We start from the raw sequence: 27,532 nt of genomic DNA on the forward strand, positions 1-27,532 counted from the left end.
AAAAATCAAAAATAATTAACCTCTTAATAAATGCAAAGAATTTTTATGTAAAAATGTGTTAATTGTTTTTAAGCTATTGACTTATAATAGTTAATAAGAATTATTTTTTTTGCAAGGAATCAATATGCATAAATATAATTACAAAATATATGTCAATTGAATTAATTAATAATAAACCAAAAGCATGAGTTTATGTCCCTATTTTAAGAACTTCTTTAAAAAGAACAAACATAAAAAGCTAGGCGCACGAATATCCAATGGGCGGACTTGAATTATGAAACAATCCTAAAGCATTTCGGGGTTGTTTTATGACCAGCTAGGCTTTGGTAATGAAAATTATAGCCAAGTATGATCTTATTAAGTAAAAATGGGAATTATAATAATTTAAAAAGAAATATTTTTTTTAAATATTTTTTAAGTATAATTATTTTACTTATAATTATTTTACTTAATAAGTATAATTATTTTACTTAATAAGTATAATTATTTTACTTAATAATATTAAATTTACTTAATTAAAATTTTCATCAAATATCATTAAGGAATTTAGGCTATGCTTTCTTTTGAACTCATAAAAAACATCTAATGTAATATTTATTTAGATTTTTTTGTTTAAAAAGACAAGTACCCAAGAGTTAGCTACAGCAAAACTTTCTATTAAATAAAAAATGACATACTTTTCACAGCTTTGCGATACTTGCATTTTTTTAATAATTAATATTAGTTTACTTAGTTTAATTAATAAGTTTGTTAATTAAATAATGAACTATGAAAGAACTGGTACATTAAACATTTTATATTTTAATTATTGAAACGCTTTAAAAAATAATCAAAATCTGAATAGTTATTAAATATAAATTATGTTTTTTGGTTATAGGAATAAAAAAACAATAAAAATGACTTAAAATCAGTTAGTTACTACTGTTCGAGGGACTGCAAATACGTAAATAAAAAAAAAAGAACTTTGTTTGCAGAACAGAAAATAATAGATTATGATATAGAAAAATGAACTCACCGTTTGGGAGGGCGTTTCTTCCTCGCTAGAAGAATGGAGTACACGAATGGCCTTGCCCACGGGGCGGACACTGAAACAATAAAAATACTAACATAAGAATCGTATATCAGTAGAATAGCTCGTGTCAATACCCATGATATTACAAAGCACACATAATTTCAGTTTTTAGTTTTCAATAAAATAAACATTGTGTAGTTATTTGTACTCATGCATGCATTATATGCATAGACATTGCTGGTAAAGACTAAGCCTGTTAAATTATCTAAACATCTTAGACTCTTTATACTATTTGGTATAAAATCAATTTAAAAACTAAATGAGGGAAGGTATTAAAATGATATATTAAGGAATTTAGGAATATTAAATTGATAAAAATCATTGTAAATACTGCGATTTTAAATGATGAATTTTAAACACAATGGGTCGAATAGTTTCTAAGTCATGAAATATGAAAAATAAAGTTTTTAAATGTTCATTTCGCAAAAATACTATTTGATTATTTTTAAATTTACATTACACAGTTTAAAACAGTGCAAAAACTTTAATGCCTCAAAGCTCCAAAATCTTTCAACCATTACGTAAAAAAAATAAGAAGAAGAATTTATTACATGGGATTATCTTTGGAAAAATGAAGTTAATTATTGTGTGCACAACTGCTTTGATTTACTTCAAAAAGTTTGGAAATATGGGGAAATACGTTGGAACATTAAGAAGCCCAAACTTTCGACCACTTTATAAACTATGACTAGCGAAAACCCAAATATATCCAAAGCAGAAAGGCGAATTAAGGACCATTTAAACTATGATATTAGATCCATCAAAAAAATTGCAGAAAAAATAAAGATTTTATGCCGCAATTCACCTTCGTAGAAAAGTTTTTCATTTGAAATTGAAGAACAATAATTTTTGTGCATTGGTGCATGTAATGAAGAAATACATTTAGTGTCGAGACAGTGAATTAAGTCGAGAAAAAGTTTACTTACTTGGATCCGCCGCTTCCACCAGAACTTTCCTCCCCTTCTTCATCCTGTTAGTAGAAAGTAATAAATTAACATAAGCACGAAAAATAAATTTTTAGAGTTATAAAAAATAAAAAAAACGTTTTTTAGTCAAACAGATTATCTATCAAACTTAGAACCTCATATATTAGGGTATGTCAACTGGTTGAAATTTGTTTGATTTAAGATTTTTTTCAAAAAGGCCCCAAAAATGTTCTTTCAGTGATGCAAGTTGTTCATGACAACCTCATAAATTCAAAATGAAGTACTTTTCGCTAATTACTAAATTCTTGCATTAATATGCAAGAATATAGTAATCCATGCAAAAAAGTTTGAAAAAAATATTTTATTATGAGCAACTTAATCGTATTTTCAACAAATAAAAAACCGAACTTAGTGGTTTAAAGGATTGACCTCAAATATGCCAATGAATTTTTGTTTATTTATTTTTATTAATTTATTGTGTTATTTGTGTTAAGGATTCCGATACAATTAAACAGACTACTTTTTGGATAAATTATCAAAACACGGAAAGAGAGTTCTGGAAAAATAGGGTCTCAAAAGTTGAGGAGTTCGGTCCCCTTATTTTACTTTTGTTTATTCTGCGTTATTTGGGCGTTTCTTAAGCGATATTTTGCACGAGACTTTTAAATTTTGCACACGGATTTAATTTAATCCATAATTTCACGACATTCATTAGGTTCTTTACAAATTGTATTAAGAAAAAAGACTATTTTTTTTCTAACAGACACCTTTATTGTTTCAATCTTTCTGCGTTATTTTAAAAATCATTAAAAGCAATTAAAATCTGAAGATAAACGATTTGAATATTGAGTAAAATTCAGTTTTTAGAAAGAAAAGAAAACATAGAATTTAATATTATGACAAAGATAAAATTGTACCAAAACTTACCCTTCTACGTTTATCACCAACACTTGCCATAATAATTTTTTTCTGTAAAAGGAAGAAAAAAACATTCAAATCAAATTTTATTCCCATTGCACCTTTTTTAAAATAGTCATAAAATTTTTAAACTCATAAATGGTTACAGTTTTTACGGATAGCTCTAAAGTTCGCAATATTATTTTAAATGTTGCAATAAATGGGCAGCTTATAAAGAGCGTTTGCAGCATAATTTGATTTTCAACGCGTTTCCATTAAATTACTTTCTTGCTTTTGAGAATGGAATAATGTAATCGGAATCTTAACTGCTTTCTGACTAGCAAGAGTATTAAAATCTCAACAGAGGATCAGTTTTCAATCATTTCCAGATCATCACAAGCATAACTGCAGCATCCATAGGCGTACCAAGTCGTTTTTATAGGAGTGAGCCATAATAGTTATCGACGTTTTCATATTTAAATGTCATTTCAGTTTTATTAGACTTTTCAGAAATTCAATTTCATTTCACTTAAAATACTACACTTTCGCTTAAAATGTCAGTATTTATAGTCAATGTATAGTCTCTCATTTAGAAGGACTCAAGTTTATAACAATAATAGAATATTAAAAAAAAGAAAAAAAAGAAATTGCAACTTGGTTCCAAAGGCTTTTAAAGGAATGTTCGCAAAATACAGTAAATTTGATTTTTTAAGAACGTCTTTAAATCTAACCACTAATTTTCCGCTGTAGAGAAATACTACAGTATTAAGCATAATAAGAATTTATTTTATTATTAGAAAATTGACAAAAAATACTATACAATTACAACTGCGTAGATATTTTTTAAGTTTTATCTTTCAAATTTAGATTTCTTCTGAATCATCATTTATAATTGCTTCAACCTGAAATATTTTTAATTCCATAATTTTAATTAATTAGACATTATTTTTAGTTAAATTTTATTTAACTTTACCTTTTAGAATTGTTCCTGTAGTGGAAAAATAGTGGGAAATCTTATTCAATTATAATGGTCATAAAATGCATTGACAATGAAAAAAGTAATAGAATAAATTAGTTTAGGCTTGTATTCGAGATATGATCACTTTGTTCAGAGTATCGAAATCATAAAAACAGTTTTTATATATTTATTTCGTTTTAACTTTTATCCGAAAAGAAATCAGATCCATCATAACATTATTATGTAATGTAATACATAACATAATTAATCCATCAAATTTTAAGCGTTGAGATGCTCTTAAAATCTTAAGGAATCCCATTCGTAAAAATGTGTCCTTCTTAATATTTTTATGCGTTTGGTGCGATCTTCGAAGTCCGGATCTTAATTTTGAAATTTTTTTTAAAACTTAAATGAAACAGTTTAGAATGCTGAAACAGGTTAAAAAAATCTTACTCTGTATATAAAAATAATTATTAATGTAAAAAAGGACATTTTTCATAAAATGGAGTATATTGGTTAAAAAATATGATATTCAACATAACAGGTATCCATCAAATTTTACCGTAAAATTTATGCTTTTAACAAATCAGGATGTAGATCGCGATTTTAAAACGTGCTATTTTGCTATGAAACAAAGAAAAAAAATATTTAAAAAATAAAAAGTATTAAACATATGTTTACAAAAATCATTATAATTAAAAAGAGTTGCATTGGGCATAAATTAGACTAAATAATCATTAACTGCAATTATAAAGTAACAGTATATAAATTTTGTTCAACAATTTTTTTGAAATAAAATTTATTAAATGGTTTTTAAGATTACATAAAAGTGACAATCATAGAATTGCTTCGACAAATTATATATGAGCTGTCTAAAATTATTAATGTTGTATTATACTATAATATATTCCTTGAGGTTAAGGAAATAATTTGAAGAAACAGTTTTTTGAAAGTCTTTGGGAGATACTCTGACACTACACTCAAGCTAACAACAACTCTGTTTAAAAATATTAGAATAATTGAAAACTTTGGCGGTTAGATTGATTCTTATATTGTTTTATACTTAATTAAACTTCAAATTTAGAAAGGCAAACTTACACACTTTACAATATTTTAAAATTTTTTTAAAATAAAGCGTAAATTATTGCACAATTTATTTTATAAGAAAAATTAAATATTAGATTAGAATTTTATGTGACGTAAAATAGTGTAATATTTCGTTATAAACTCTAAAATTCATTTATAAATGGAGAAAATATTTCGAAGCATCGTCTTTGAGAATCGCACTGCAGATTAGCGATCTTGTATTGAATAAACAAGTTTTTGCTGAATTTTTTTTTCCATACTAGCCTATGTCGAGTTTTCCACAAGCTCAGCTTACGTTATAAGAGCAACTTCCTGTAGTTTTTTCATTAAATTTTCATTTGGAGTAAAACCTGGTGAATTAGTTAGTCACAGTAGTTATGTAATTTTGCCATAACTTAGTCGATGGTGAAAATTGATCCTGTTGAAATCGTTGATTGAGTGGGAACAAATTTTGCCTTGGCAAACAAAGAACTGTTATCCTTGATGGCTCAATTTTGTGTTTATGACTATGAATGTTCAATTCCGCAGCCTCGTAAGTTTGAACCCAATCCCGAAGACAAGGGAACTCCTGGATCAAGTATTGGGAGAAATTTGCCTTCGTGGAGGACCTTTTGATGGAACTATTTCACATTAGCGTTACATGGAGAGGAAGACCACGAGAACCTTTCACGGTTCGCCTGACGGCAAGGGGACTCTACCCCATGAGCTGTCTACCACAGAGGATATTTCACGTCAGCACTGTGGTCGATGCAAGCCGGATGCGGAATTCGTATCCAAAAGCCATAATCGGGATCGAACCCCGGTTCATTGGAAGGCGAACGCTCTATCCTCTGAGTCATCGCGGCAATATACTATTTGGGCAGTGCCACAGAAAAACGGCGGTAGTTTTTTTTTCTTCTCTTTTCCTTAAAAGTTTAAATATTGAATTTTAGCTTTTACCAAGGCCTAAGTGATGTACATATAAAAAAAAAATGAATTAAGAAAATTTTGATCAATGTGCACAGCTAAAAACCCAATGCTTTACAAATTCATCACAATAATTTGTTTTTAATTCAATATTTTTCAGTTCATATTAAATGTATTTGAAATTCTTAGTTCATAAAAAAAATCGAAATATTCTATAACACTTGTATACATGTGTAATATCTTGTTTAGCTGTTGCATAATTTTTGGGGAAAAATTGTCATCAATAATTTCACCTTTTTATCTGAATATTTTATGTTCAAATTTTTAATTATGATTTCCTTTGTTTGGCATAAATCTGTCAATGAATCATGTTTTCTAGTTTCTAAAATTACATTATTTAAATAATGTCTGTTATCTTTGCTTTTCTTAATTTTAGTTGTTTTACTTTTGTTTTTGAATAATTTAGCTTTCAACGTTTACAACGGCAGTAAAAAAAAACTATCACACGTAAAAAAATTAACACAAAATTGCTCTTTCGAAATTGCGAAAGGCACACTTTCAATAACTTTGCAGAGATGCCGCCAACTGCTCCGCCAAATTAATTAAAGAAACGGTAAATAACTACAAAGTAAATTTTGTAAATATTTGACTATTTTTGCTTGCTTGTCAAAAGGCATAGCATTAGATAAGTATTATAAAGTGGTGAATTATATAAGCCTACAAATTATTTAGAAATAGTGGTGGGTAAAAATCTACTAAATTGAATTTATTAAACCAAGAATCACAGTTGATAAACTACCACTTTAAAATATGTATTTGCTGTCCGGAGCAAGTTGGCATCTCTGCTTTTGATTCGATAATCCGAGTTTCATCTACTTCATCACAAGCTTAATGATTCGAAAGCATAACCCTAAATGAAAATTTGATTTTCGCAGTTTGTATTTTTAGATGCAAAATCAGAAAACCTGCGTAATCAAACCCCGACACAAAATGCAAAATTTGAACGAAACATTTCAAATATGATATAGTACTTATAAACTTTTCTTTTTTGAAAACTATTCGACTCATTACGCTCAAATTTGGAACTTTGGCATTTTTACTTACAAAGTATAAAAAGGTATATAAAAAATTAATATGCATTTCAATTGAAAAACCTTGTGACCATAATTTAATAAAATGCGAAATAAAGACCAATTATTAAGAAAAAAACTACTCAACCAAATCTTGTAAAAAACGCAAAAAAGTGAATTTAGCATTAAGAATTAACACTCATCTGCTTCATAGTGGAATCTTATTTTCCAGATCCTCCCATATATGGAGGGTTCAAAAGTCGGTACAAAATACGTTTATTGAAAAGCATTTTTGTGTCTTCCTTCGTAGCGTAAAATAAAGTCTGCCCTAATTAATTAATATATTTAAGATTAGACTCTCAAATATTTACTTCCAGTAAAGCGAAAACCCAATCATTCTATCAAAGGTTATTCAAGTTGTTTCCTTTTTCTTAATCGTATTAGAAAATAATTAACATTTTCTCTCGATTAAAAAAAAAGAATGTTAATAAATTTCATTGTCATGAACCTTTTGATAAACATGGGATCTCCCTTATATAGATTTTTTTCAGGTGCATATAGTTTGATATTTTTTACCTATAAAAAAATAGTTTAATATGTCCTAAAAATATGTTAAAATATCAAATTATATTTGAATTAAAGTATAAAATCCAAAATGACACGACAATTTTTTTCGTGTGATGAAATTCAAAATTGCATTAAAGTATAAAATCCAAATCCAATTTTTTTCCATTCATATTCAAAAAGTAATCAATAACTGATTTTGTAAATTAGAGAAATTTCTAAGATGAATAACTGTTTCTCTTAGATCTCTAAATAACTGCAAATTTAAAAAAAAAAATGGAAGTGAGCTGTGTTTGGAAGATTTTAACATTAACACGGAAAAAGACACCGGTAAATATATTTGTCACTTATTTTGACCTATATTAACACATAATTAATAAAAAAAAGTATGAAAAATATGTTTAATAAAAGTGTGTATCAAAAACATAACTTCTGACCCACATTTTGCTAAGTTACTTCATTTGGGCGAAGTATTTTTTAGGTCAGCAGTACTTAAAAAATGTCCTATAAGGTTCTGAGAGATAATGTTAACAATTTTTATCCAGCTATATTTATATTCAATTAATAATTAATAAATAAATTATAGGAAATAAGTTATGTAGGAAATAAGTTATGTAAAAATCTATTGATTATATAAATAAAAATTTTAAAAAAATCAATCATAATATAATGATTAAAGTAAATAAAAATATATGTATGCATTTATAAGTATCTCTCATCAAATTCTTCAAGTTAAAATAAAATTCCCAAATGCAAGGATGTAAATTATGTTTCTATTAGAACTATTCTAAGCTGTTAGAACAATTATTTTTCCTTTGCACTCATAATTTTACTACACTTCAGTATATTCATACTTCATGAACAATTTCATAATTCAAATACTTTTATCTTTACATTAAAAATATTCAGGACTATAAAAAAGATTTTTCTAAATGTATCTGCTTTCATCAGATTATTGTATATTTGATAAAAAAAATCCCAATTTCTACAAACAAACTAAAATTTTAGAGGAAATAATGTAAGCTTCATAAAATAAAATTAAATGTTAACGCCTATTAAAGAATATAATTTTATGCAAGATTTATTCGCGGATTGTGAGATTTGAGAAATCTACATTCTCAAAAATGAGGATATGAAGTTTGAATATTACGTAATGTCAGAATATTAATATATAATGCTTAGTAATTGAATATTTTAGACGAATATTATCCTTTTCGTTGATTCTATGTGAAATTTTTTAAACTAAGTAAAATAGGAACCTATTAAATATATAGGATAAAATATAAAAATTAATTTGAATTCTAAAGACACTTACTTCGTATTCAAACTTGAATTAGTTTGTTTTGAACGAGATTCAACGTCATCTTAAAGGGTTACCAAAAACTTAAAAAATTACGCCAATTTCAGAAAAATTAGCGCCAGAGCAAGTTTCACTCTTACTTAATATTAAAAAAAACAATGCATAGATTTTGATGTAAATTTACACGTAACAACGGTGATAGAATTCTGTTTATTTCCCCCCCTGGTTTCAATTAAACTTACACTTTTAATGGAAAAAAATAATAATAAAGTTTTTTTAAATTAAAATATGGAACATTGCAATGCATATTATTGTTAGAATTTAACTGAACTGTATGTAAAAATGCTATGTCTCGTTTATTTTATCATCGGCGATGATAAAACCAATGTTTAACACTTTCTAATTTTGATCGCAACGAAGAAAAGAAAAGTTACTGTCACAACCTGCATGGCAAGACTTGCGATGGCAGTAATCAGCACAACAATGAAGAAAACCAAAGAAACCCTCTATGGTTCGCCCGATTTCATAATCCTACAACATTTGGAATGATAAAGAATTTTGTAGTCGAACATTAGATATAATTCTACTCCTTGGTTAGGAAGAAACTATAAATCTAGAATAATTTACTGCTGAAAATAAATTTTAAATACAATAAAAATTGAAATTTGTGAATAAGGTTTTATTTCTCCTAAAAAAATATTCTGCTAACGCAAAAAGTAAAGAAATAAAAATAAGGAGCATTTTTGGGTTTCATCAATTTTATCTTTTTTTAAAAAAAAATAAGGAACTAAAATGAAACTTTTAAAAGAATCACCGAATAAGCTAAAAATCTGGAGTTAAAGACTTTTTAAATCTAACATGAAATAAATTTAACATGAAATAAAATAAATTGTCATTTAAAACGATATTCTAAATATTAAAAAGTAGAATTAATTTTTTTTTTGTAATACCAACGTTGAATAGGAAACTAAAAAGAAGATTTTAATGATAAATTCGTTATTTCGATTTTAGTGTAAAATTAGGAACCTTTCTGATGTTGCAATTTCTTATTAATGAGAAACTATTTCAGTAAAACCACCTTGTGACAAAGAGAAGAAAACTTTCTCAGTTAAACCAACGATTTAGGAAATGACTGGTTGAAAATTGAATTTATGAAACTTAAGAGTAAAAAAAAAAACATATTATATTCAATTTATACTTACTTATTACATTCAGTTTAATTATAAGCGTGAATAAATTCCAAATATATTCTCAAATGAGCTTCTTTTTAAGTTAAGAAACACGGATTTTAACAACTTTATAGGTTCTTTCGTAAAAATAGTAAGAATATTAAAACTTGATGAAAGTGTGTTTCTTATTTATGGAATTCAATGAATTATTTAATGTATTAAGTGTTTCAAAAAGTTTTATCGAGTTTGCAACTAACACATCGTAAAAAATTGCTGTAATTTGTGCAGAAAATTTCCATGCATTTTTTTTACAGTAACGGTGTTGTAACGATGAATGAACCTGGTTGGCAGGACGCTGGATCCACGTTCATGAGAACGGGAGTTCGAATTTAGCCATCCGAAGACTCCCTGTGTAGTAAATGGTGACGTGTGCACGTTAAATCTATCGAGTCCCAAAGTCCTCCTTGTTCCCATAACAAATTATACTTCTGGGGGTACTGAATTGGAGATGGATCGTTCTCTGGCTCAGGTGAAAATTACGATCTGTGGAAGAATGAATGGGTCCACCCTGTAAGCAATTGGGACGTATGGGTGTGGCAGAAGTCGAATTCTTGTCCATAGATGGCACTACTGAAAAACAAGAACAATCGCACCCTTTGCCTTAATTGCCTACGACCAAAGGAACGACGATAAATGAAAATGCTTTTTGCTATAAAATCGATTGTTTTCATCACGTGTGCCAGATAAACATCCATCAGTGCCGACTGAAATCATTTGTCGCCATTTACAGTTGGTTGAAGAACATTCGATGTGCACTTATCTTTTTTTTCATACTATTAATTAAATTTTATGTTATTTTCTTAAAACGTTTTAGGACGAAATACGCAAAAAGTAAAATTAAGAATAAAAGGATTAAACTTTGGGACCCTATTTTCCAGATTGCAGCAATCCCCTTTATTTTGGGAGTCAAGAATCATAATTGGTAGAAAAATACGCTTTTGTATCTGATTTCGTAACTTAAAGTATCATCTGCACTAACTAATTAACAGATTTAAGATCACTCCACCCCTTGAACTGTTAAGTACAAGAAGTTAAAAATGCTGTCATTAAATTAAAAGTTATTCAAGGTGTTTTGCTTATTTATTTTTTTGCGCACTGTTCATTACTTTAGTTTTAATATAATCTATCACAAGATGTTCAAAAATAACAGTGAAAACGTGTAAAACTGAAAAACGTAACAAGCAAATGCACAGCAACTTGTTTCTTCTGCATGGATTTCCACATGAAAAAAGCTTCCTAATCTTTTCCGCTAGAGAGTTTCATTTAAAATACGAAAAAGAATGGAGTTCGATCTGGGAAAGGTCGTCAACTTTATCTCAATGCAACTATTATAAAAATATGTATCTATTAGAATTGATAGATAAATATTTTATGTAATATGTATAGTTGTTGTACTCGGCCACATAGGCAGAGGGGGTAAGATTGTTACTAAATTCCAGTGGCGCCATCTATGGCCAAGAATTTGACTTCTGCCACACCTGCTTATAGGGCGGACCCATTCATTCACCTACAGATCATAATTTTGAACAGAACCGGAGAACCGTCAATCTACGATTGAATACCCCCAGACGTATTGATTTTTTTATGAGAACATGGAGTACTTCGTGATCCAACAGATTTAACCTCACCATTTTACTTCACCGGCCGGCTGGATTCGAACTCCTATTTTCAAATACGTGAGTCCAGCGCCCTACATGCCCAGCTATCCCGGCCTTGTATAATATGTATCTACTATTACTGTGGAAAGCTTCCCAATCGGTCCTGGTGGGGGGTAATTTTGAAGTTGACAGTTAGGTCCGGCAGGAGTGTCTTCTAACGTTTGAGCTTTAAATTTGGAGTGAATTGGTTCATAACAGCAAAAATAGGTGTAAAGTATCGGAATTCTCTTAATACTGTTTTGAGTCGTAATGGATCAGTGGCTAAGGCAATAAACTGTCATTCAGAAGAGCTAAGGCTCGATTCCCAGAGGCGGTTTGAAGCCCACTCAATTAGATCGATGGGCATCAGTTGGTGCGTAAAGTAAAGGGGGCCTGTGCTTACCACATTGCCACAATTATGCCGTCAGTCACGAAATTGTGCAGTCTTATCCCCTATGGCCCACTACGGGCTGTTGCGGGAGCTTCTTACTTGAATAACACTCCAACCACTAAAATTTTAATTGAACGATGCATTTAAAATATTGTACATCGCGTAAAATTAAAAAAAAAACTGAGAAACTATTAATATTGAGCTATCGGTAGTTTTAAGCAATGTAGATGCGGAAAAAATAACATTTTCCACACAAGGTGATGAAAAAAAATCCAATTCGAACTTGCTTAAAATTTCAAAAGTAATTGATAAATAGTAAAATATTTTTCTGAAATTATTTAAAAACAGGAACAGAGAAAGAATCATCTTCCAATATAAAACGATACGTGAAAATTGTAATATTATTTTATTTTATCCTACAAGACAAGAATGTTTAAATTAATGTTAAATTTAGTAAATAACTAAAACTACTTTCTTTGACAATATATTCTGATTCAATGCAATGAAAAAGGGACCGAAAGAATAAAATTAACAATTAGCGGCTCAAGCACTCAAATGAACAAAATTGGGGTTATTCCTTATAATTTCAGTCAAAAATTCGTCGTTAATGACGATCTCACCGATTCCCAAAACGTGTTCCGTGGAAGGCCGAGAGTTAAGACAATTCAATTAAATTGAGCCGTAATAGGTCAGGGGATAGAGCCTTTCAATGAGGTGAACCGGGTTCGAATCCCCTCGATGGCTGGTCGATACGAATTTCACATGCTGCTTGCTGACGTAGAATATCCACAATGGTAAACGGATCATGGGTTAGACTCCCCTTGCGGTTAGGCTAACTGTGGGAGATTTTCTTCTCCATGTAACGCAAACGCGGGTTAGTTCCATAGAAAAGTCCTCCATGAAGGCAAATTTCTTCCAATACTTGATCCAGGAGTTCACTTGTCTTCTGGATTGGGTTCAAAATGACAAGGCTACGGAACATTAGAAGTGAGGTACAAATGGGTCGGCTATTCAACGACGGTTATAAAATAAAATTCAATTAAAGTAGTAACAATTTTAGAAACCTAATATTATATCGAATCATTTTTTGTTTCAAATTCAGTTTATGCATAAACTAAATATAATAGTCCAGAAGAATTCAACCATCTGACTCAACACCTAATTTTAAAATTGTTTGAAAGATAACAAATATCAATTCAAAATTATATTTTTGTTTATTAAATCGGTGTTCCCCCACATCAATCACTTAGAGTTCCGGAAAAAATTGGAAAACGCAGCTCGTAATGGAGAATATGTTTTCTTATGCAGCGTTTAATAAAATATTTATAATTCACTTAAACTATTAAAAGATGGCACCGTGTGACAATCTTTAGATCAAGAAAATTTTTGTTCATTCTGTACGTTCTGTGAATGACCGAAATCGGTGGTTGTCTACTTTCACCGGTGAATGTCAACAATCACATAGTCACTTTGTTGAATGTCTAAAATATTTGTTATATCCAATTTTATAATAATTTATTCGCTGATATTATTTGATATAATTACATTTATTCGATAGTTTAATACTTACTGACGATAGATTAGAAGAAACATTAGAGTTTGGAGTTTCGGGCATATGTATACCGGGCAATGGTACTTGACGTTAAAAAAGTATCATGTAGGGTATATCGGGCAGTGGCACTGAACCTTAAAAAAAAACATCAGTGTAGGATATACCGGGGAGTGCCACTTAACTAGATCTAGTAAGACTAGACTTTTGGTAAATGTCCGAAATATATATACTAGGTCTTGTTAAGTGCCACTTCCCGGTATACCCTACACTGATATTTTTTAAGGTCAAGTTCCATTGCCCGGTACTCCAAACACTTATGTTTTTTCTAATCTATCGTCAGTATGTATTAAAATATCGAATAAATGTAATTATATTAAATAAATATTATAATATCAACGCATAAATTAATATAAAATTGGATATAACAAATATTTCGGACATTCACCAAAGCGACTATGTGATTGTTGACATTCACCGGTGAAAGTCGATATTCTCCAGATTTCTGTCATTCATAGTAACATAAATATATTTTTAAATTTATGCTTGGAATTTTTATTGGGCTCCATATACTCTTTAAAATACGGCGGTTTCCGTGATGAAAAGCCGAATGAAAAGCTTTTTCTTATAATATTAATGGACTCTCAGCAATTTTCTTAAGTTACGAAATTAGACAAGAAAACGTGTTTTCTCAGAATAAACATTCCACTTCTTCGCATTCGGATTAATGTCGTTCAAATATAGGGAGTAGCTTCAATCCAGGAATTATGGTCCGAATATATTGGTCAGGAGGGTAGTCTAAAGTTTGGAATCTTTTTGAACGAAATGTATCGAATAATTCTTCAAATTTTAAAAATACGAATTTTTCTAAAATTTGATATTTTGTAAAATATTTGACCCATTTTGCTCAAATTTTTAAATAATAAAAATAATTAACATTTTATAAAAACCTACTTTCTGATAAAGGTTTGTGAAATTACACAACGTTCAAAATGTCGACACAGAGCATTTCCATTTTTTCACTATGGCAGATATCTTAGCCCAAAATATAGTTTCCAAATAACGCCTACATTTTTTTGGCCTATCGCCTCCCTCCCTCTAAATATCAACTGCCATCTTCCTTAGCTCTATTTTCTATATATTAATTTTTTTAAGAAGATATGCATATATTTATTTTAATTGAATGCGTTGATAATTAAAATTTGAAAACTCTATTAACTTAGCAATGAATTCTTTGTGCTTTCAGTTGAATCATGAATTTTCGTCAGAGATCGGCATTCAAGAAAATTCTTTGTTCTGAGAGAATCTGGCTGACAGATCTTCGCTTAATTTTAATTTGTTTTACATAATTCATCATCTGAACGATTGGTTTCGTCTAAATTTTCTATTTCTACATTCGCTAACTTTTTATCATTATTTTAATTTATTTCCTTTTTAATACTCATCGCTCCTAGTTCCTGGCGTGACAACACGGGGGGTGGGGCAGAGGGAACAGTCTGAAAATTAAGTGAGGGGATGAAGAACATATTTCGCCCCTCCTGAAATTTGAACATTAGCTGCGAAAAAAAAAACTTTTTTTTTCTATTTTGAAGTTATTTTCAAAAGAATATCCTTATTTTCTTTTGAAACTTAATTAAAGGGTCAATAATAAGTCTGGCCCCTTCTGAAATTAGAAATAGAGAAAAAAAAGCCTTTTTTTTCCAACTTCAAAGCGACCTTTTATGTAAAAAACTTCATTTTCCTCTGAAATTTAAGTAAGGAAGTGAATAACGTGCTTCGCCGCTTCTGAAATTTAGATATTCATTAAAATAATGTTAAGTTAAATAGATAATTTCAAAAAAAAAAAATATTCAACTTTGAAGTTATTTTTAAAATTTTAAGCTTTATTTCACTCGGAACTTTGAATGAGAGGGCGAATAATTGGCTTAGCTCCTTCTGAACTTTAGACATTTGTGAAAATAAAGCAAAATTAAATTGGTTATTTTTTTTTAAAAAAGAACTTTTTTACTTCAATTTAGAAGCTATTTTTCGACAAGAAATCTTTCTTCTGAAATTTAGTTTAAGGGCGAACGAAGTATTTTGCTCTTTTAGAAATTTAGACATTAAAACAAATAATGTGTCAGGTTCAATTAACAAACTTACTAGAGAAGAAAAGAATTTTCCACTTAGAAGTGATATAACTTGACTTTCTTCTGAAATTAAAGTAAGCGGGCGAATAATAGGCTTCGTTACTTCTGAAATAAAGACATTCATAAAAATAAAGTTAAATTGGTAATTCCAAAAAAAAAATTTTTTTTCTCCAACTTTGAAACTTTATTTTCGCTAGACAAATACTTTTTTTTTCTTATACATGTGATAAAATTTTTGTTATTAAATGGAAGAAACTCCTTTAAAAACAAAACGCGCCCCCCCACGAGCAATTTAATTTCTTGAAATAAAATATTTGATTGGCATTTATGTTGCCCAATAAAACAATCATCTATTTTTTACTTCAATTCAAGAGCATTTTAATTAATTAATTTAAAAATGCACTTTTGTATTACGTAATGTGATTAAAAAAAGTCATCACGTTTCCCCAATATTTATATTTTTTCAAATCTATTTTTTGATTTAATACTTACCTCACCTTTTCAAAGTAAGATTTTGGTATTCTTCGGCTTTGAAATACATTTTTTTTAAAGAATTTTAAGTTTAAGCAGCAAACATGTTACTTTAGTTGACTGATAAAAAGTAATGTATCTGAAACATGGTTGTTTAATTTAAAATAACCAGAATTGCCATCAGTCAAAAAAAAGTTGTGTATCTCTTTTCTCATATCTATAGGAAAAATTTTATTTCAAAGTGGTAAGTGCATACTATGTTCTGATTTCGCACTTTTTCTAAATTCCACCTTTCCGTCGCAATTATTAATTAAATTGATATTAAAATAATTTTAAATAAACTAAAATAGAATGAATGATTTTAAGTACCAGAATGTCATTTTTCTCATATTATTATTTTAAAGAAAAATTGTGTCAGGTTTTACAAATCATTCAAGGGCGCGTCTATGTAAGACACTGATATGGAGGCAAGTAGTAAGAGAGGCTTGCAAGATGTACATTCCCATACTAAAATGTATTAACAAGACACCATATTTACTTTAATGTTAACATAGTTTCTTAAATCAAAATGGGATTTATCTGGCCTCTTAACGGCACTGTGATTTAAAGTATAAAATAATTGAAACAAAAGAAAATTATATTAATTACAATCAGATAATAAATTTTAAAGGGGCATATTTAAAATATTTTTAAATGAATTATTATTTTAGATGAATAACTGTTATGTGACTGCACAGCAACATTTCATAAATACTCGAGTATTTGATTTTATTTCAATGATTATACTTCAATTATCATTAGTAAATGTAAATGAGTAGTATAAGTAAAAGAATGACTACTTTAAATTAATTATTTTTCTAACAACATTCTAAAATTTACATTCTTTAGATATTTTTAGTCTAAAGTTCATTCCTATAATAAGGAAATCAATAAGGATAATAAAGAAATCCTTATATGAAGTTCTTACTAAAAAAAATTATAAAGCCGTTTCGGAGTTCTGCTACTTAGATTGACAGATAGCGCCACTATAATTGATAGAATAGGCTGTTTCTAAATTAATCGTAAATTGATAAGGAAGCTTTTACAATTGTTTTAATAAGTGCTATTATTCTGGCTTGAAAAATCATAGCTAACAACCCTTCAATTAATAAAAAACAGAACAATTTTATGCATATAACATGTACAAGCTATTTCGAATTTATTGTATGTTTACTAATAAGATTAATTATTTTTAAAGATAATTTGATAGCTTCTTTTACATATTATGAAGTCTGCCACAGTAAAATGTTTTAAATTTTCGCCTTGAAAAAGTGAATTAGCGAAACGTTTTTCTCCTCTTTAAGAACAATTATTTTTTACTCTATTTAATACAATTGCTTGTCCTTAATATCGATTTTTTTCGCTCTATAGTTGATAGTATTTTAATAATCAGATTCTACTGATGTTAAATACCAAATTATGGCAAATAAAAAAAAATATTTGTTAACGGGAAATTTTCATTAAAACTTTGATTGTGCCATCTATTGATTCATATAGTAACTACATAGAACGGTTGATACCGAAGACTCAATATTGAAATTCATTCAATTATTTAAATGTTAGTCTAGTAAATAAGTAAAAAAAAGAAAAACATTTACGTTCCTTCACTGGATGTTATGGATTTCTTGTACGTATGTATATATATATATATATATATATATATATATATATACTATCTGTATTCAAAACCAATCTCGAGACGATCAAACTAAAAGTTAAGAATTAAAATTTTGTGCTTGCACTTATTACGCACAATTTATATTGCTATGCATGCAAGTGAAATACCGTGTCCTTTTAATTTTTTCTCGTTCAAGCGAATGAGTACAGTCATGAATCAAAAGGGCTAATAAATTAAAAAAAACATGGATTGATGATTAAATCGGCAAAAAATAAACCAAATGTCAAAAGTGATGATTAGATTGCCTGGTTAGAAAATTGCGAGTCGTTATTATATGGATTAAAAATATCAGGTTTTTCGAAGCCCCGGGGAAAAGAATAACAATATCTGTTAAAAGAATAAACCTTTTAGATTTGCTGTAATGCTAGCAAAAATAAAGTCGCACATTTGAGTACAGAATACGAAACAGGATAAAAAAAAATAAAAATATTAACTTGGATTTACAATAAAATTGACACTATAGTACATCAAAAGTACTCGCTTCGAAATTTGCGAGTAGTTATAATATCGTATTTAATAGATTGGGATTTTAGGAAACATGTAGTAAACCAACAAGTAAGAAAAGCAACTTACATTAACTAAGAAAAGGTATCATAGAACTTTAAAAGTGATTATATTAATTCGAAAGTATTTTACGTTATTATTTTGCTGCATTAAAAAATATTGCGAAAAGTGATCGAAAAACTACATTGTAGATTAGACGCTTCTAAAACTTCGGTGCACTACATAAAAATATCAGCCTTTTATTTTCCAAAAAAAATAATTATAAATAAATCAAATTTATAAGTTTTTTATTGCGTTCTGGGGCTGTCGCGGGCAGCACATCACTAAACGATAGGGGTAAACTTCATGCGGCAGCTGGTAAGTCGCTTGTTTTGCAACCATATCATATGCAATCAATATTATTTTTGAACCCTCTTTCCCAAAAAAGTAAAAAAAAAAGTTTCCTTATTAATATTATTGTAATTAAATATTTTTGTAATTACCTACCCTGATCGATAATATCACGTGATAGCTCATATCAAGCAAGTTAAAAGTCTATAATATGAACATATTCTTTATAAAACTATATAGGTAAATTGAAAATAACTTTTTCGACATGTGTAGAAATGCTAAGAAAACACGTAATAACTTTCCTTACATTTAAAATGTATCTACGAGGATTCGATTTTAAAATTTACGTTTCGAAAGTAAATAAAGACACCAACACCAAATATTATTTTACTTACATCCACCAGTATATGAATAACCTGCAGTAATATTAATTACTATAATGAATATCACAATGCTTTTTTTTAAAACTGCAGAATTAGAACCAAGATATTCGGTACAGGGAATAATCAATTCTCTTGAAATACACCATTTTAACAGATAGTCGATTCTTAAACTGATACGGAAAAGTTTGTTCTTTTTGTAGTCTATTTATAGTCCATTTTGAAATCCTCGAAAATGAGGTTGAAGAGCGTTGTTTAATTCGGCAGACAAGTCTAGGGGCACCCCCGATCCCTTGTTGTAGACACTGTAATAAAAAGTACATTATTATTACCTCTTTATAACACATTTTTTACAATAATAGAATGATAACAAAGGCCTTCGCTTCTTGGTTTCGTGTGGTAGAGCTATTAAATAATAGCAACAATTTAATAATAAACTAAGAAAAATTGTATAAACTTCCAAAAGTCACAAAAATAAAAAATAAATAATATAAAAAAAGAAAGAAAATCAAATTCTAACATTTAAGCAAAATTAATAAATCTATAAACAGAAATAAATAAACAAATAAAATAAAATATTTAAATGAAATAAAATAAAATAAATAAATGAAATAAAATAAATTAGAAAAACATTATAACTAAATTAAAAAAAGAATAAAAAAAATTAGACTAATATTTTACTAAAATTAATTGCAATAATACAAAACTTAATACAATACAAATCAAAAAATTTACTTCAGGGTCTTGGCATTATACACTTCGTAAAAGTATATTGAATTAAAATAAGTTTTACGTAAGATAATGGTTTTGGGTTCTAATTTAAAAAACTAATAACTTGTAATTCGTCACAACTTTCTAAAAAGTCAAAATAGTGTAATTTACTTATTAATTTTTTATTGTTTTTATTTAACAGCTGGCAAGTTAAACAATTCCGTCAACAATTGATATCTGAAAAGTCGAATGAAACAATGAAATAAATCTTCCCTTGATTCAAAGTTAAATAGTTAAAAGGTCAATTATTTCGAACAACTTAACATCTTCGCCCTATTCGAAAATTTTGAAAATATATTTTTTATTCTTCGATCAAAAATCTAATTTAGATATGTTTTAAGATATACTTAAGGACATATTATGATAGAGTTTATATTATACTCTCATTAATTTTTTTAAATATTTCTTACTTAAAATTACGCAAGTTATATGATTATATGCAATTCTCATCACTGCTTTCCCGCCGTCTTAATAAAGTAAAGAAATAAATTTGATTTCCAATAATTTTAATAAGTTAAATTGTTTCTAGCAGTAAATTAATTTCTCCAAAATTATTTCAATTCTGGGGTTAAAAAATTAATTAAACATAAATGATAACACGATGAACATTAAGAAAACACGATGAACATTAATGAATGAACTCTTTACTGCGAAATAAGAACAATTTCTATTTAAAATTTATGGAGAAGAAAAACGTATATTGAAACTATTTTTTGAACATGATAATTACAGCTATAAAATAATTTAAAATTCATAAATGTATTCTATACTTTATTTGAGTATTAAGAAAAACCTGAAGTTAGAAAAAGAAAGAATTTTTGATATGACAATTCTAAAATTAGCAAAGTTTTGGAATTTTTTTTACAATTTTCCATTTTTAGTACTTGCTGTTAAACAAAATAAGACCTACCGACCATTTTCCTGCTATAACAATACTTTGTGAGGTGTGCTAAAGTTTAAAAATAATATTACAAGATTCTCTAAAAAAAAATTCATCATTTTTTTTTAAAAAAGGCAACTTTCTTAAAGATAGCGGGCGAGAATAAGTTTGAACGTCAAAATAAAATTTTAACACATTAATTTTTTCTCCATTTAAAAAAAAAAGTAACATGTTGTATTTTTTTCGCACTGCGCATATATGCATTTATTTTTCATTATTCTAATAGGAAACAATAAAAAAGATAATAAATAATTTATAATCATTTCTTCGACTAAATAGTAATGCTTACTAAATAGTCAGCTGTTTCGCATCAAGTAATTCCAAAGCAGCAGAATGTATTTAATTCCTTAATAAGGTTTAATTTTCAACTAACTGGAGATAATTCTAAGCTTTCTTTTAATAAAAACTAAAAAATAAAAAATTAGTGGCTTTCCTCTCCATGTAACGCAAATGCAGGTTAGTTCAACCAAAAAGTCCTCCATTCGCAACCAAACATTTTTTGTTTCAAATCACTCCTGTTCTCCTCATTCACATCTGGCGAGTCTTGAAAATGGGTGCCTATACGAGGGTTGCTATTTATATTTCTGACCTTGGCAACAGTAAGTGTTGCTAGGCGACCGCAGACGATTTTAATCGGAAGTTTGATATTTTTAAACATAAATTCAGCAGACGATTTACCATTATAGCTTCATTTGTGTTGTTGACAGTAAATTGAAAAGTTCTTCTCTTTCAAAAAATGGAATTGAATCGTGAACATTTTCGCGCCAGTATTTTTCATAACTTTCGACGTAGATTGTCAAGACAAGAGTGCTTCGATGAACTTAATTCTTTATTCAGCGATAAAGCTCCATCCTACAGCACTGTAAGAAATTGGTATAACGAATTTAATCGTGGTCGATGTTCGATCCAGGACGAATCCCGTGCAGGTCGTCCAAAATCCGTTGCTGTGCTAGAAAAGATCGATGCTGTGTGTGAACTGATAAAGCAAGATCGTCATGTGACATACCGTGAGATAGAGGCGTCTTTGGACATCAGTATGACTAGCATCAATAAAATATTGCATGAACATTTGAGCGTAAAAAAATTTGTTCGCGTTGGATCCCGCATAATCTGACAAACGCTCAAAAAAAGGCTCGCATCGATTGGTGCAAGGAAATGTTGGAAAAATACGTTCAAGGTACATCAAAGGCTGTGTATAACATCTACACAGGTGACGAATCATGGATCTGTGCATATGAGCCGGAAACAAAACAGCAATCAACTGTATGTGTCTTCCAAGACGAGGCAAAACCAACAAAAGTTGTTCGAGGAAGAAGCACATCGAAACAAATGATTGCCTGTTTCTTCGGCATTAACGGTCATGTGGCAACAGTGGCGTTAGAGCAACGCAGGACATTCAATTCTGAGTGGTACACGACCATTTGTTTGCCACAAGTCATCGGAGAAATTCGAAAAAAGCAGAAGAACAGGCAAATCATTCTTCATCATGACAATGCGAGCTCTCACACATCGACTCAAACAAAGGCATTTCTGACGGATCGAAAGATCGAACTGATGGGTCATCCGCCGTACAGCCGTGATTTGGCACCCAATGACTTCTTCTTATTCCCACACATCAAAAATAAATTACATGGACAACGATTTTCGACCCCCGAAGAAGCGGTTGATGTATTCAAAACGCATGTTTTGGAGTTACCTCAATCGGACTGGAAAAAGTGCTTTGAAAATTGGTTCAAACGCATGCAAAAGTGTATTGATCATCATGGAGAATATTTTAAAGAACAATAAAACCAATTTCTATCCTACATTTTTGTTTTTTCATTATTAGACCAGAAATATAAATATCAACCCTCGTATTTGAGAACGTTAAACATTTGCTTTAAGCACTGGCAATCTCAGAACTTGCTTAACGTAAATGACTAGTGACGTGAATTTTCGAGGTCCCAAAACATTTCGACTTTTATTGACATCTTCATATTTTTTGAAGTTAAATGTCATTTTTCATTTGTCCACTTTAGAGTCTTGGTATTATTCATTTAGTAACAAAGTATATTGAATTAAAATGAATTTACACGTAAGTTTTACGTAAGATAATGGTTTTGGCTCTTAATTTGAAAAAAATAATAACTTATAATTCGTCGAGTCCCTGTGCGGTCGAGCGAATCGAGATAATTTTTCATGGTTTTCCTCTCCATGTAACGTGAATGCAGCTTAGTTCCACCAAAAAACCCTCCACTAAAGCGAAATTTAGCCCGATACTTCATCCAGGAGTTCCCTTGTCTTCTGGATTGGTTTCAAGTGAGAAATATATTGTAAAGTTAATACATTTTATCTGAAAAGCGTGTTTTAGTTATAATAGTTAGAATAAAAAGTAATAGTAATAATAAAAAAACAATAATTGTTTTAACTTTTCAAATAAGAAGCTCAGTGCTGTAGGGAAGTGTAAGAGTCCAAAAGCGTGAGTAACATCTCGAAATTTGCATACATTGACCACAGTGCTGACGAATCCCATTGCCGTCGGGCTAAACAATGGGGGGGTGGAGTTTTCATGGTTTTCCTCTCCATGTAACACAAATGCAGGTTAGCTCCATCAAAAAGTCCTCCACGAAGGCATGTTTCTCCCAATACTCGATCCAGGAGTTCCCCTGTCTTCTGGATTTGGTTCAAAATTTCAAACGGAGTTGAACATTAGTAGTCGTAAACCCAAATATTGGGTAGGCTGTTGAGCGACGGTTATAAAATATAATAATTAAAAAACGAACGTTTGATTTAAAGAAAAACTTAAATTTAATTCCTAAAACAATTGATTAGGATATTAATGAAAATATAATCTACTTGATTGCGTAGAGAATAAGATTTTGAAAAATGCGAAAAATATAATTTGATAGTTTGCAGAATATCTAACTACGAAAACACGCAATTATGAGACTAAGTTTCATAAATATAGGGGTACACACCTTGCGGCACAAGCGCCCTGAGCAGCAACCGTAAGTAATTTTAAAAAAATGAAATAAAACTCAATTTTTTTTATTTTGAAAAATAAAAAAAGTCTGAGATTGCTCGTTTAAGTTTTTGACACACCCAATCTCAACCAATGTAGGTTTTCGATTGTTTTTTTCGATGGTTAACACTATGGATTTACGCATAGTCTTGAAAATATCATATTTTTAACACGACATTATTCCAATACACGAACGAATTTTGAATTCTAGTTATCACTTACGTCATTCGCCATATGTGCCGAATTTATCATAAATTCAATGCTATCCATTTTCACGTAGTTTCTGAAATTACGATTTTTTTAAAGATATTTTACGTCTTGAAAGTTTGGAATGGGGCATTTACATAAATTCGTTTGTGACGAGCTTTATTTGCGCAAACTTTATCGCAAATTTAAATGACTATTGCTACGCATTTCCACGAGATATTTAAAATTTTGATATCTTTAGAGCAGGGGTTTCCAACTTACATGTGGCCGGGGGGCGCAATCAAAATCACCAGTCAAACATCGGGCCACAACTTAATCAAAATTTTATACAGGACTCTTTTATGGTTGAAGGTACAGTGAATATTACAGTCAGATTTTTATCAAAGTTTTTTTAACATTAAAAAGCAAAATAACAAGCATTACAAATACTTGTTACGTATACTAGCATTACGAATACTTGTAACGTATCATTTTGAATCTTATCTTAATCAGAAACTTAGTGACAAGATTTTTTTTCTTTTAAATTTTATTCTGTGATAAATTAAAAAATTTTCGACTTATTAGGAATTATGGCAACAACAAAAAATTCTCGATCATATGAAATTAAATTTTTTTCCTTTTCCGCTCATGCGATATTCAATTCAGGGAAGTTAAATAAAATTTGATATTCATTCCCTCTTTTATGCGTTTTAAAATTTACAAATGTAAGTAATTTCATTCAAAATAAATGGTTTCAAAAAGCTAAATGCGAGAATTTCTTCGAGAAAATTTCTGGTACGCACATGCTAAATTACCTTCACAAAATACAAAAAAAAAACGAAATAAAAAAGAGCAACATACACGATTATTTTTGTGTTTAAATAAATATTTTCTTGGATGCAAAACCTGAGAAATAATTTTTTTTGCACCGTTGGTACGTTAAATTTCACAGAAACGAAGAAATTAGGTTTTTTTTAAACGGAAGAAAAGTATTTTAAACCCATATAGATTTTTTACAAAAATTGTCCGCTGAGAACGACAACTAATATATTTTAGTTCGCGGGCCACAAAAAATGGCTTAGCGGGCCGCCAGTTGGAAACCACTGTTTTAGAGCGATATTATTACAAATCGTTCATTTAGATAATCAATTATGACGTGGTTTATTTGTGCCGATTTTGTCGCAAATCAAGTTATTTATAGTCACATGATTTAAAAATCATATATCGCTATTCGTACTTACGCGTTTTCGTTTTGATTCTTCTCGCAATTTAAAAATCACACATCGTGATTCGCTAAAAATCACGTTCCCTATTGACATTAACGAAATTCAAAAATCATACATCACGATTCGCATTCACACGATTTAAATACCACATTGCGATTCATATTCACGCATTTTAAAAATCAGACCTTGTGAGTCTTCTCGCAATTTAAAATATCAATTTCGATTCGTATTCACGCGATTTAAAAATCACGACATCGTCATTCTTATTTAAGGGATTTAAAACTCAGGTAAGGAAGAGCACCATTTGGGACAAATTTCCAAAACTGATAAAGTTATCTGCCCAAGTTTAATACAGCAGAGAACAATAGCTTCTGTAAAAAGACTGTTTTCCAGAATGAATTGGGCATGTTCAAAATTGGGGAGCAGTCTTTAAACAAAATCATTAAATTTTCACTTAATTGCCCAAAAAAAGCTATCAGACAATTACATAGGAAATATAAAAACAAAAAATATTTTATTCACTTTAAAGAGATTTTAAAATGGTTAAAGCATTAAATGAAATTCTTACCAGAACCATTTAAGAAAAATGATGTAACACGCAAAACCTACAATTCCCCTTCATAGATATAAAGACTGCAGTTAATTCTGTAAAATGCAAAGAAAAAAAAAAAAAAGATGAAATACTCAAAATTTCAAATAACACATCAAAATAAAAATTTACTCAGGACACTGATATACAACATATTGAATATGTCACAAGTGACTAACTGTAAAAAAATAATAGCTGAAAATAGCTGACTAAATTGTATCCTCTGATAATAAAAGTAGAACACAGGTTGAAAAAAAAACTTTAAAGAAGTAGAGACTGAATGTTTGATAAAGGCAGACATTAACACATTATTTTTTTCTATTGAGGATCATAAATGAAAACAAATTGGGGATCGCAATTATTATTTAACCAGGGGGGGGGACGAAAACACTATCGAAATCTGACATATCACAGCACAGGAAGGTGTATATAATAAATAACAAGGCAAGTTTGATTGCGTGTGGAAACAAATATAAGTTGAAAGATTGTTGAAAACATGTTAAAGTTTCGACGTCCAATTAAATCTGTTTTGATGATTACTACATTCCTCTTATTCATTATTTTTTCTCTTGAATATTAATTTAGGACTCCTCATGTGTATACTTTTTATTTTCATTTCTTTAAAAGGATTTAAAAAAATACATATTAAGAGCAGACTTTTCGGAACACTCTGCATAAGACAGGATTCTTTATAAACCTCAAATGCTTTTTTTTTTGCTTCTTTTGCCATTTATCTTGTTATTATATTTTAATCCTTAGCAATTTCGACGTCATTTTTCGAGTTTGAAATTTTGCATTTGAGTAATCACTGATTTTTTGTGCACCGACTTCGAAGTCTAAAAAAAAAGCTTAGAAATTATATTCTTTTTTCATCGTTATAGTGACCCTCCAGGCAGAGTTTTTGTCTGCGACAAACCTCAACATCTTTCTACAAGATATTTTTAATAGTAACAAATACATACATTACCTATTTAAACTAACAGACGAGCTTCGTGTTTACAACAACGCCTGTACGTACAGAGAAAAACTGAATGTCAACCGTAATTGTATTTCTAATCATTATTTTTAAATGATTTAATATTTAATTGAAAATGTGATATTTTTTTTCATGTACACATAAAAATATTTCATATTTTAATATTATAGGCAATATTTTCACATCTTGTGAAAAAACTCGTATAAATTACTTGATTTTTGAGATCAAAATGTGTTTTTAAATCCTAAATGTGATGCAATTAGCATTTACATTTTTTAAAGTAAGTTCTCTTTTAGTTAATAACATGAGTCCGAAAAGAATTATTTACGGTTTAAGGTAAAACATTAAAAATAGCTTATATGATGATATTGACTATTTGTTTATTTAATGACAATTTGGTTTAATGAATAATAACATAATCGGATAAAAATTTTCAACCTTTCACTAATTATCTAAACTGAATTTATTAGAATTAGTGAATATAATTAACTTAATGTGATCATAGATTAAATGAATTATAGAAATCATAGAAAAAATCATAGAAAAAATCATAGAAATCATAGAAAAAAAAAGCAAAACAAAGAAAAATGTTAGAAAAAAATAAGCATTATTACCTCGACAGCAAGTAAGCTTCCAGTGTCCGGAAGGCGGACAGGTCCTAGATTAAGAAATTCATTGCAACTACACTCTGCAGATGAATTTCTAAATCGTTACTACGGCCCCGGCA

At 29.1% G+C, this 27,532-nt stretch overlaps 1 long non-coding RNA gene across 2 annotated transcripts in view; it reads right to left on the reverse strand.

The window, feature by feature from the left end:
• LOC147806781 (uncharacterized) overlaps nt 1-26,952 on the reverse strand; it is a 184,173-nt gene extending 157,221 nt beyond the window's left edge. The window contains exon 1 of one of the 2 annotated variants that reach the window (XR_015435206.1): nt 25,809-26,952. This is a non-coding gene — a long non-coding RNA (uncharacterized LOC147806781). The remainder of the gene's footprint in view (nt 1-25,808) is intronic. The other variant, XR_015435205.1, reaches the window with a different exon arrangement.
• Between the last annotated feature and the right edge of the window lie 580 nt (nt 26,953-27,532).

The sequence above is a fragment of the Parasteatoda tepidariorum genome, chromosome 7 (genome assembly GCF_982258835.1).
Source record: "Parasteatoda tepidariorum strain Cologne lab strain chromosome 7, Ptep-v5.0, whole genome shotgun sequence".
Lineage (NCBI taxonomy): Eukaryota > Metazoa > Arthropoda > Arachnida > Araneae > Theridiidae > Parasteatoda > Parasteatoda tepidariorum.